Raw genomic sequence first — 13,400 nt, forward strand, 5'->3', positions numbered from 1 at the left:
GGGTGCCTGAGGATATAGTCTCTGATCGGGGTCCCCAATTTACGTCTAGAGTCTGGAGGGCGTTTATGGAACGCCTGGGGGTCTCGGTCAGCCTTACCTCAGGGTTCCACCCCGAGAGTAACGGGCAGGTGGAAAGAGTCAACCAAGAGGTGGGTAGGTTTCTGCGGTCCTATTGCCAGGACCGGCCGGGAGAGTGGGCATCATTTATCCCTTGGGCGGAGATGGCCCAAAATTCCCTACGCCACTCTTCCACAAACCTTACCCCTTTTCAGTGTGTGCTAGGGTATCAGCCGGTCCTGGCACCATGGCATCAGAGCCAGATCGAGGCTCCTGCGGTGGATGAATGGTTTCGGCACTCGGAGGAGACATGGAACGCTGCCCATGTACGTCTTCAACGAGCCATCAGGCGGCAAAAGGCGAGTGCCGACAGCCACCGCAGTGAGGCCCCAGTTTATGCACCGGGGGATCGGGTCTGGCTCTCGACCCGAAACCTGCCCCTTCACCTGCCCTGCCGGAAGCTGGGTCCGCGGTTTGTGGGGCCATTTAAAGTCCTGAGGAGATTGAACGAGGTTTGTTATAGGTTACAACTTCCCCCTGATTATCATATTAACCCCTCGTTCCATGTGTCTCTCCTCAGGCTGGTGGTGACTGGTCCGCTCCAGCAGTCTGAGGTACGGGAGGTTCCTCCGCCCCCTCTGGACATCGAGGGGGCCCCGGCATATACCGTACGAGCCATTATGGACTCCAGACGTCGGGCAAGGGGCCTTCAGTACCTCGTGGAGTGGGAGGGGTTTGGCCCGGAGGAGCGAAGCTGGGTACCGGCGGAAGACATCCTGGATCCGTCGTTAATCCAGGATTTTCACCGCTTCCGTCCGGATCGCCCTGCTCCCCGTCCTCCGGGTCGTCCCCGAGGCCGGTGTCGGCGCGCTGCTGGAGCCGCGCGTCAGGAGGGGGGTACTGTCACGACTCCCGCCGAAGTCGGCCCCTCTCCTTGTTCGGGCGGCGGTCGACTTCACCGGCTTACTAGTTGCCACCGATCGATGTTTCACTGTTCGTTTGGTTTTGTCTTTATTGTGTACACCTGTTTTTCATTTCGCTAATCATGTTCATTATTTAACCTCTGCATTTCCTGTGTGTCTTGTCGGTGATTGTTTGTCTGTTTTGTGTAGTTGGAGGTGTTTCTCCAAACAATGTATTTTTCTATGAGAAGATTTATTGATATTTTTAGTAAACACGTTTGTTTACCTTTATCTCTGTGTCCTGCGCCTGACTCCTCCACTTCTCTAAGAAAACCATTACATTTATAATAATAATAATAACCCTCCTTTTCCTTGATCTCCTTCTTATTGTTATTATTACTATTATTATTATGACCATCATTATAATAATAAAAGACATGTCATTATCATTAGTAGGCTTAATATACTATCCTTGTATAACCACCATCGAGCTGTAGGCTTAAGAGCCCATCCTGTTTAGTCTTAATACTTACATAGGCTACTGTATCAATCTATAATGTATATGTTCATGTCATCACACAGCATACGAGTCTTTCGTGATTTGAAATGCAATCAATCATTTTTTTTTAACAAATCACATAACAAAGCGACCAAATTATTGCAACTGTTTTTAGTCTTTGCTGTAATAAAGGCTTTACCAAAAAAAACTAAAAAGTGCTACAACAGACTCTCTGGTATGCTTATAATATATTTAGTCTTGTTTACATTGTTCCAAATGTCAAAAAAATTATATTGTTATCTAACTGCACCTGTTTGACACACATAATATGCACCCAGCGCTTGCTCATTAAATTGTTTTTCTTGATCTCCAGTATTTTCCACAACTAGTCAAATTTATTCCACACATCCAACTTCCCCTTTACCTTCTGAGCAACCAGTAAACATTGCCCCATTTTGAGTTTTTTTGTTACATCCTCTGCATTCGTTTTGCTGTCATATTTGTTATGGTGTTCAGAGTTTTAAAGAGAGCAAGGGTTGAGGGAATAGGGAATGTTTTTCCTAAACAAATTAGGGATTTCGTTAACATAACTTTCCGATAACATAACTTCAGTAACACAGACAGCACGATACACAGTGTTGATGTTCTGTGGTGGTCGCTGCAGCAGGGAGGAGAGAGAGACAACGGGTGCTAGTCTCACAGTCACTCGTCATCTTTTTTTTTAACACAGCACAGAAAGTCTGAGCCAGGCCCGGCACAATCAAATCAATTGTGGTTGTAATCCCTCTAGTCATTTGTGTGTCTTAAATCAAATGCTATTGGTCACATACACATGTTTAGCAGATGTTATTGCGGGTGTAGCGAAATGCTTGTGTTTCTAGCTCTAACAGTGCAGTAATATCTAACAATTCACAACAAACGCACAATACACACAAACCTAAAAGTAAAAGAACGGAATTAAGGAACATATAAATATTAGGATAAGCAGTGTTGTAGTGGCATAGACTAAATTTCATCAAGCGGTTCGATTAAAGCATCAGACAAGCTCAGTGCATATAGTTGATTTGATTAAAACAAATAGGATGTGTCTATATATGGAAAAATACATGTTTAAAAATGTTGACCAATCGATTGGTTGAAAGAACAGACAACACTTGGTCGACCAAGATTTTTTGGGGGGGGGACAGTAGTATCCACCAATCCAAAGAAAGAATAGGCGGGAAATAGACAGCCCGCCATGCTGCTATGTGGACAACGACTCCCATCGTGAGGGCGGAGAGACGTGTATCTTGTCAGTATATCCATAATCTTCGGTTACATGTAGGCGCTGACTGCTGACGTATCACTACGTTGTGTCGAGCATGGTGTGACGCAAATGCGCCTCAACCAATAAAAATGTGTGGTGGCCTGGCCAGCCTGAACCGACCCCGCCCACAGCCAACCCTGCCCCGTTCTGTGTGCTGCTGTGACGGGTACTTGGGATTTTGATCACTCAGGTATCATGTGAACACACAAGACATGGCAAAATCTGTAGAATTGCAGGAAATTTGCTTTAAAACTACAAAATGTTCTGGCCGACAACAAGAGGGGTGACAAAATGAAAGAAATTAGAAGGAGGGAGGATTTCGGCAAGGCAATTTTCTTGCCCCCCTTCTATCTTGGGACTGCAAGGCCTGGCACACTTCATAATCATGTTGGTAGCTCATGTTGACCAGTAGTGTGTGCCACAGAAAATATTTGACTAGCCACAAAATTAAGGAAATTAGAAGGGTGGGGGGATTTCTGCAGGAAAGAAAATGGCCTTGCCGAACCCCCCCCCCCCCCCTCTAATTTCCTTAATTTTGTGGCTAGAGTCAAATACTTTCTATAGGACAAACTTCACGTCAGGATAGGCAAACGAAATAAATAATTAATGTATGTGTGTTATATTAAACATAGAAGAGGGAGTAACATGTAGGCAAGCAATAAACATTTCAGAACAACTACTAGTCGAATAAGACATAGGAGAGATGACGAATTTTGAAAAATATATTTATTTATAGACTAATACAGATAGCCAAACCGAAAACTTCAGACATCACTAGTGCCTCCCGGGCGATCAAACCACCATAACAATACATGAAACGCAGGACAACGTGATCATTGACAGCTGCCTGGAAGGACACAAATAAAAAATGCTTTCTGCTACTAAGATCACTGAAATGTAGGCTAAACTGACAACGGGGTGATGAGCCGAAATCTCAACAAGCAAGCAAGTCGCACACGAAGGGGGGAATTCTGGCAGGGGGGAGATTTTCGGCCGGATCCGGTAACTCTCCTGTCATGACAAATCATGTTCATTTTTTACAATGTAAAGATTCTAATACACGTTATCAAAGTTCATGCGAGTTGCCTCTTAGTTATTTATCCTGCCCCACAAAAAAGCGTAATGTGAAAAAGTAGATTTTCAGCCCGCGCCTAATATTCTAAGAGTTGATTTGGGTTGGGCCGGTCCGGGTTTATGGTTTGTGAAACATCATAACCTACATTTGAGACTAACGCGTGGCCGTGGCCGTGTGAGAAGCGCGCCAGTAATATGTATCACATCACTTTCTGTGATCTCTTTCCCGAGCCTGAAACTCTCATCTTTCCAACGTTGTACTTCATGTATTTCAGAATATAATCATAGCTACGCGAAGTGTTCTGAACGAACTGCAGCACCCCTGATAAATGTAAATACATTTTCCAAAGTTATAGAATTACTGCTCTGTTCAGAAATACATGAAATCATATCCTATTACACCATGGGAAGACCTATAATCCAGCGACAGAGCTGTGGATTGTTGCCTAATAACAAGAAATAGCCTACAGTCGGGAACATGCGGTAAATTTGTCAGTGAAAAAACAGCATGCAGACAAAATAGGCCTTTCGCAATATTTCAAATACAATCAAGGAAAAACACAGATTGGAAAGCAAATGGCTCCTGCTGAAAAGAGAAGACTCAATGCTGTAGGCTACCAACATATTTGATCAACTTCCAAATATTGTTTTACGAGAGAGAGGCTTTTGGCACGAGCGCATCAGGTGAGCTGCGCATCGTTGGGTCCGTCATTGAAACTGGAAAGCCTTTTTAGTAGCATACAATATGTCTCCACACACCTAGGCCTAGGCTATTGATGGATTCAAGACAAGGTCGTTTTTATTGATCTCAGATTCTCAATTTGTCAGTGTCAAAGTAGCCTGCCATTTTATCATTTGTGCTGTATAAAAAAAATATTCTGCCAAAGTCTCCAGTTATGTAAAAAAACAAACATGTATTTTTATTTTAAGAACAAATTATTATTTACAATGACGGCCTATCCCGGTCAAACCTGGGGCAATTGTGCGTCGCCCTATGGGACTCCCAATCACGGCCGGATGTGATAGAGCCTGGATTCGAACCAGGGACTCTAGTGACGCCTCTTTCATTGAGATGCAGTGCCTTAGACCGCTGCACCCCTTGGTCTAAGGCAATGAATTGCATTAAATGCGTTTATAAAAAGCCAAACATTTCCCGGACCCCAGGCTACTAAAAATGTTCCCCATGTGTGCAACTTCTATAAGTGCCTCTTCTCTACTGCTCTATGCCACTTCGCAAATGTGATGATATGCATGCAATGCTTTATTATAAAGGTGATCTTTCTAATGAGTTCTGGTACCTTAGAACTCCCAGGTCACCCCACTCTCGTGCTCACCTTTTGTTCCATTATCTGCCGATTTACAAATGAAGCACTGATAACTGCACGCCATGACACGCATGTGTACAAAATATCTTTCAATAAATGTTTGAGCTGTCTCCTGCCATGTGTAGGCCTATGCTATAACTCATAAAATCAACACACAGCCTATAGTCTAGGCTAGCCTACTTGGCTGTATCAAAACTGTCTCTTGTCTATTTGAACTACAATTGTCATAGAGTGACAACCAAACCACGTAATTGTATGTGATAAACAATCCATACCGGAAAATATATTCTATTTTGAACTCTCTCAAGTGCTGGAAACAGTCCGAGGGCTGTTCTTGAAAGCGCATTCTCTGCCGGGCTTAGGCGGTCACAAGACTTGGACATCCATGTTCAAAACCATCCGCACGGCAATTAGCCGACACAGGTCAGTTTCTAGCCCGTCGGCCACTGAGAAACACCCCTGCCTTCAACAGGTCTCGCAACTTTGGAAACTTAGTTCACATACAGTTGCGAGCATTGGATAACCTCCCTTTCCCCAAATGGAAACCTCAGCATTACTCTCTCCTATCCAAATTCGACATTGTAACATTGTTTTTCCTAAACAGGTATAAGGAGTAAAGTGGTGTTCTTAGCCCACATTCAGTGATGGTTTTAGACTTAACGGATGGTTGATGTTGCAAGGAGGGGCACATGCCAAACGGAGCGAACAGCAGTGGAAGAACTTAAACCAAAGATGTCAACAGTTGCCTACCACCCACTCGAAATCGATTGTATTACCTTCAAGAAGCTCGCTGAACGTATAAAACGGGACGCATGATATCAAGACTCAGAAGACTTGCTGCAGACAACGGAATCTTCTCCCAAAACGCGAAACAACTGACAACGTCTAGAGAGATTTGATACAGACCACTCGCGTCCACTTTTTAGGACATAAGCCTCCTTTAATACATTAAAGTAAGTTGTATTTTTTTCCCCAAGTAAATTTTAGATGATATGTGTATGTCCATGTTATTGTCATCTGCTTTGTAGGGATAAAACGTAGCCTACTGTCATCAACACTTGAAAGTTACTATTTATCAAAGCAAATGTTCTCATACCTGATTGAAATGAAGTCAAGACATCTTGTTTTATTGCTGTGTTATATTAGATAAATATATCAGCATTGCTGTAGCATTGTATTGTGGTATGTTAAACATAATGTTGCCAATTGTTTTGTTGGCAACATTTTCATTCCCTCTAAATTTGATCATTTTAAGTAAAAATATCTTACTCAGAGTTGCATTTGTTACCCTGTTTCGTGTCAATTAGATTGTTTGTTCACTTGTGTGCTTCATTTAATAAGCTACTTCACACTGTTCCCATCACAATTCATTTGATACCCATATTTTTGGGGGTGATAGAAAGTCACTTTGCACATACATCATTTGTTTCTTTCCAACACTGTGTCTAACTTGATTTGTGTTTGCTTGTTTGCCTAGCTAGAATAGCCATGCAGGCAGTGAGAAAATGCCACATACTGTCCAGTTTATTCCTTCTGCTGATCAGCTCGGGCCAGTGCATGGACAGCAAGGAGGTGAGGCAGAAAGAGAGAAGGATCCTGCTGGACCATATCTTACAGGTTAACGGAGACAGCCAATGGGGGGACAAGCCTTCAGTCTCCAGTCGCTATAACAGTGGTCTCTTCCCCGCAGCCCAAGACATGAACTTCTCCTCTGGAGAAAAGCCTTTATATGTTCCTAGGCTGGATAACAGCAAACCCATAGGTAAGCTGATAAGATTTATTTTTAGGCCATGATGAAACTGTAATCCCTATTTTACTAGGGCTTGACCAGGGCTTGACAGCTGCCGTTGGTCTGTATCAATATCTTTACTACTATAGCCTTTTAATCATGCTTACATGTCCATTTCCATGTAAGAAATGTCACTCTTTGTGATTTGAGGAGGTGAGAGCTGCCAAGATGTTTGTTAAAAAAGCTACAAATTATTACTATGTTATAAACAAAACAAAAAATCTGAGTATAAATGCAATCGATGCAAGTACGCTTCACTGTTTGGGGGTGAGATAATATCAGCAACAATTGGGGTAATGAACTGTATTTCAATCACTGGTGTGATAGTGTGTAAAGTGGGGATCTATATTCCAATTCCAGTACACAATTGGCACCCTGAAAAAGCCACAATCAACCCTCTCACGTGACTAGTGAGATATCATTGCGTCGTGAAAATATTATCAATGGCTGACGTGGACCATCACCAACTAAGATGCCAAGGGTGCGGAGCATCATTAGTATACTAAACTTGTGAATGATTCATTCAATTCAGGATGCATTGCTGAATGATCTGCCTCCTCTAGCACCTTGACCAGCCAATGGCGAGCGTCACAGGATCGCATCACAGGTGACGTGAGACCCAGGACACTCACGTGGCACACAGTATAGTCAGCCTTGAACACGTAGCCATTTCTACCAAATCAAATCAAAGTTTATTTGTCACATGCGCCGAATACAACAGGTGTAGACCTTACAGTGAAATGCTTACTTACAGGCTCTAACCAATAGTGCAAAAAAGGTATTAGGTGAACAATAGGTAAGTAAAGAAATAAAAACAACAGTAAAAAGACAGTGAAAAATAACAGTAGCGAGGCTATATACAGTAGCGAGGCTATAAAAGTAGCGAGGCTACATACAGACACCGGTTAGTCAGGCTGATTGAGGTAGTATGTACATGTAGATATGGTTAAAGTGACTATGCATATGTGATGAACAGAGAGTAGCAGTAGCGTAAAGGAGGGGTTGGGGGGGCACACAATGCAAATAGTCCGGGTAGCCATTTGATTACCTGTTCAGGAGTCTTATGGCTTCGGGGTAAAAACTGTTGAGAAGCCTTTTTGTCCTAGACTTGGCACTCCGGTACCGCTTGCCATGCGGTAGTAGAGAGAACAGTCTATGACTGGTGTGGCTGGGGTCTTTGACAATTTTTAGGGCCTTCCTCTGACACCGCCTGGTATAGAGGTCCTGGATGGCAGGCAGCTTAGCCCCAGTGATGTACTGGGCCGTACGCACTACCCTCTGTAGTGCCTTGCAGTCGGAATCTGAGCAATTGCCGTACCAGACAGTGATGCAACCAGTCAGGATGCTCTCGATGTTGCAGCTGTAGAACCTTTTGAGGATCTCAGGACCCATGCCAAATCTTTCTAGTTTCCTGAGGGGGAATAGGCTTTGTCATGCCCTCTTCACGACTGTCTTGGTGTGCTTGGACCATGTAAGTTTGTTGATTCTCTGAGCAATGGTACACGTTCCCTCAGACTGTCCATATTAACATCCAAAATATTGGTTTTAAAGATGTTCCAACATTCCGGTCAAACGTTGGGTCAAGGTTTAGTCAGAGGCTTTATTTGTAATGATGTTGTCCAGGCAGTGTTTCAGACCCACTGTGTAACAGGCAGAGAACCATACAAGCCGCTGGTCAGGCGGAATGTACCTTTTGAGGAAGTGAAATGCTGCACATTAGTAAGCAGTGCATGCACCATTCCTTAAGACCCACAGTCACATAGAAAAAAAGAGAAATACCTCCTGTACACAGTTTCCATTATCTTTGCCAAAGCGTAAACTATCGGTATCTCTCTTTTCTTACCACCAACAATCTGAGTTGTTATGAGATGTGTGTGTATTACCATCTTTTTTTTAATGTACCTGTCCCTACCTGATAAACAGAAGCAGGAGAGTGAAACTCCAAAAAATAGACTGACAGAAATATTCAACGTTTATCGTGAGCAAGGCCAGTTGATTTATCGTCAGGATCATGGGTTACTGTATATCTGAAGTCTTCTTCTTCAAAGTGATCATGCTACAAACTGAAAAACACTCCAAACAAACTGTATGTTGCATTAGTGAGTCCCTTTGGTGCCTCCATCAAACAGTATTGTTCCCCTATATCAGTGGATAGTCAGCAGTTGTGTAGTGGTAAAGAATAGGTGGGTAAATTGTGATTGTCGGTTGCGGTAAAAAAGTAACACTTCCTATTCTTTCAATGCATTTTTCTGCAAAAGGTGGGTAAACTGTTGGGCCCCCCCAAAAAGACGGGTAAACTGTTGGGCCCCCCCAAAAAGGTGGGTAAACTGTTGGGCCCCCCCCAAAAAGACGGGTAAAGTGTGTTTGCTTGCGTTTACCCTCCACTACCACCACTGGTCTTATGACCAATGTACAGACTCCAGCAGCATGCTAGTGTTAGCATTTACCTGCCGTTTTCACACTTACATAACTCACGTCTGATCTAGGCTGGAGCCAGGTTAAGGATTCAGGACCCTTATTCCCCTTAGATAAGACCCATAGCCTGTTCATCTCTTTATACTGGAGTGATGAGTCGTTGTTTTCCTTAATGCCCAGTGGTATGTCTGAACATCAAACACATTGCCTTGGCTTACTCTAGTCTATTGAACCGATCATCTTTCACAATTTCTGCATCAGAGAATACTGCTCATTCCTCGGTCCGTTCTGGTAAAATAAGCACCACAGCTAGCTGCACGGAATTATTCTCATGACATTGATAAGTATTATAAATGCTGGGAAATAATCTCCTTACGCCGTTTGCCTGAAAGCCGCGTCTGACACCTGTGTGCTTTGCATGTTTGGAGAGTGGATGGGCTTGGCTGAGATACAGAATGTGAACAAGGAGCCTATAAGCCTGTTGGCGTGTCCTCAGTTGTGAGACAATCTGTGAATTTTTATATAAAAAACATTTATCACATACTTAAGAACTCATCGTCGTTTCCTCCCATCAGCTCTGTTCCAAGAAAAAAAACATGTATAGGCCTATTCTCTGATAGCGCTTTCTTTACTGCATTGGCACAGGTGAGGCGGGTGTTTGTTGGTATCTACATTCTCTAGGTAACTTTGTAACATTTACACACATTTACCTATTTCCAAAGGGTTATCTTAAAGCTGAAATCCGTAAAAGAGGAAACAGTGCCAATGTTCGCCCCAGCGCCTTTGTTATTGTTTTTGTTTTGTTGATGAAATGGAGGAGAGGAGTGCAGTACCTATTCTGGTGTGCTATTGCGCGTGCCATGATGTCAGAGAGAAGAACATTGTGATTGTTGTTGAAGTAACTTCTTTGTTGTTGAAATATCGCGGGCGTGAACATTTCACCATTAAGGATTTCATCTTTAATGGTAAGAGGTTTCACTGATTGGTAACTTCTCTTTTTCATTTTTTTGTAGATAATGTCCCAAGAGATATAAACCTGAAAGACAAGTTCATAAAGCATTTCACAGGTAAGATAAATGCTATCAAAGACTATTTCATCAACATTCAATGTTTTCCCCATTTGTTTCTGGATCAATCTCACCTTACATCTGGGACCATGTGTATCAAGCCTCTCAGAGTAGGAGTGCTGATCTAGGATCAGGTCCCCTCTGTCCATGTAATCTTATTCATTGTGATTTAAGAAGCAAAACTGATCCTAAATCAGCACTTCTTCTCTGAGACACTTGATACATACAGCTCTGCACACATTATGTCAGCTATCATTATATCAAAAAAATCAATCCATGTAAAACTATTTCATTTGTCAGAGGAAGACTGCTCTGTGAGTTGAGTCACGCCTCTTTAATGGCTAATCAAGGAGCATTTTTATTCAACTTTCCAAAGTTCAGCCATGGTGTGACAGTTCAAAGTTAGTGGAGAACATTACTCTGGCAGAAACAGGCGGGGTAAAGTTGAAGGCAACGTAAGGTTAAGCTGATTTTTTGTAGCAGGACCTCTGAACAGACTTCAGTAATTGGTTTGAAAATCTGTTATCCAGAAGCTCGCTAAAGGCCCAGAAGTACTTAGTTGTGATCATTAAAGCGGCAATCAGCAATTAAAACAATAATAAAGCGAACTCCGCACCTCTGTTTTGCTAAAAAGCTGAGGAATGGGGCTGGAGAAATGTAACCACTGTCAAATTCATAGACCGAGCTATGGATGCAAGATCTGACCATCCATCATAACAAGATTATAGTTTTAACCATGTTTTGAGGCTGTATAGAGTTTGTTTACATTTACTTTGTTTACAAAGATATTTTGGGTTCTCATGGAGTGTGACATTTTAACTAAGTTCATGAGGCATTTATAAGTTATATTCTTCAAGAATCAATGGGTAAATATCATTAATTTATAAGTAAAACAAATGGATGTACTGTACCTACTGCAGATTGCCGCTTTCATTCTAAGTCTGAGTCCTTTTGTGATGTCATATCATGAATTAGTATGGACCAGTAGAACAATGATTAATGAGACTGAGAGTAGCTAGGTTTAGGTTTATTTGAACATTTATATACACTGATTGTGCAAAACAATAACAACACCTTCCTAATATTGAGTTGCACCCCTTCCCCCTTTTGACCTCAGAACAGCCTTAATTCGTCAGGGCATGGACTCTACAAGGTGTTGAAAGCGTTCCACAGGGATGCTGGTCCATGTTGAGTCCAATGCTTCCCACAGTTGTGTCAAGTTGGCTGGATGTCCTTTGGGTGGTGGACCATTCTTGATACACATGAGAAACTGCTGAGTGTGAAAAACCCATCAGCGGATCAAAGCTACTTAAAATATGTTGTTTTGCCCATTCTGAATGGCACTCATACACAATCCATGTCTCAATTGTCTCAAGGCTTAAAAATCCTTCTTTAATCTGTCTCCTCCCCTTCATCTACATTGATTGAAGTGGATTTAACAAGTGACATCAATACGGGATCATAGCTTTCACCTGAATTCAGCTGGTCAGTCTATGTCATGGAAAGAGCAAGTGTTCTTAATGTTTTATATACTCTGTGTATATTTATATCTTGGTATATATTCAGTACGATGTCATACAATATAAAAGTAAAATATATGATCAGCCTAACTATATGGACAGTGCATTATCAATAGGTAAGTCATTAAACAACAAATTGGCATACCACAAAATCTATAAATATACATTTCAATGTCTTTGGTAATAGAGTGTCGTTTGCATAGTTAGTCATATGCATAGCTGTAGCTCTGCCATAGTTGGAGCTCTGCCATAGCTGGAGCTCTGCCTTGGTTGGAGCTCTGCCTTGGTTGGAGCTCTGCCTTGGTTGGAGCTCTGCCTTGGTTGGAGCTCTGCCATAGCTGGAGCTCTGCCATAGTTGGAGCTCTGCCTTGGTTGGAGCTCTGCCATAGCTGGAGCTCTGCCTTGGTTGGAGCTCTGCCTTGGTTGGAGCTCTGCCATAGCTGGAGCTCTGCCATAGCTGGAGCTCTGCCTTGGTTGGAGCTCTGCCTTGGTTGGAGCTCTGCCTTGGTTGGAGCTCTGCCTTAGTAAAGAGTATCTTGACAGCAAGATCATGTTTTGCACCTGTGTCCGAAAATATTGTTGCTCTTTTGACGTTGTTGCTAATGTCAAGTGGGATCCACTTCAGTTCTGTTATGGAGATGTCCAAAAGAAGGAAAGGAAATGGAACACATTAACATTTGTTTTCGGTTTCCTGATAAGAGCTTTTCTTTTAAGCAGGACCAGTCAAGTTCTCATCAGAATGTAGAACACATTTTCATAGACTCTATCACAACACAAGGGATTGTTCAAGACCAGCATGTATGTATACATTTTTTATGTCATAATACTGTGTTCATCTATATTTGTGATCAGCAATCTTGGTTTCTGATAGTCATTTACACCACTTTATTCATTAGCTAACCACTAATTTACAACTGTGGTCCCTGACTACATGATGGCAATGATGTTCCTTCCACTGCCAATATTATTCTGTGGGAAATGTATTTACTGCCAACATTTTGCCCACAACGACTTTCTTTGCCACAGGTCTTACTCTAAGTAAATTAATGACCACAGACAGAAAGCAGACAATCATCAAGGGCATCTGCCTTGGGAAACTTTATTATATCCTGGTCCCAGATCTGTTTGTGCTAGAACCCAAATACTCATTATGAATGAATTGAATGCGTAGGTGGTGTAATATGGTGTCTTGCTCTAACATTAGTCAAACTCTCTTTGATGACCTCATATTCACAGTTTTTTAAATCAACTTCACAATAGTGTCACTTGTCTTTGAATGGAAGCAATAAGTTAACTCTTGAATCAAATCCCTGTAACAAGTCAGTGTAATACATCATGTGCCATTAAATGATGTAAACATTAGTTTAGCAGATGTAACGAACAATCGTATTGTCGTAGTTTTTATTGGAAAAGGAACCGATGACATCCTACAGTAGGTAGGGAATG

General features: G+C 42.2%; 1 long non-coding RNA gene across 1 annotated transcript; it reads left to right on the forward strand.

The window, feature by feature from the left end:
- The first annotated feature begins 5,458 nt into the window (after positions 1-5,458).
- LOC106574004 (uncharacterized) lies at positions 5,459-10,434 on the forward strand. The gene is made up of 3 exons (XR_001321455.2): positions 5,459-6,116; positions 6,641-6,925; positions 10,381-10,434. It is a non-coding gene; the product is annotated as an uncharacterized lncRNA (long non-coding RNA).
- Positions 10,435-13,400: the final 2,966 nt, after the last annotated feature.

Source organism: Salmo salar, chromosome ssa16 (genome assembly GCF_905237065.1).
Source record: "Salmo salar chromosome ssa16, Ssal_v3.1, whole genome shotgun sequence".
Lineage (NCBI taxonomy): Eukaryota > Metazoa > Chordata > Actinopteri > Salmoniformes > Salmonidae > Salmo > Salmo salar.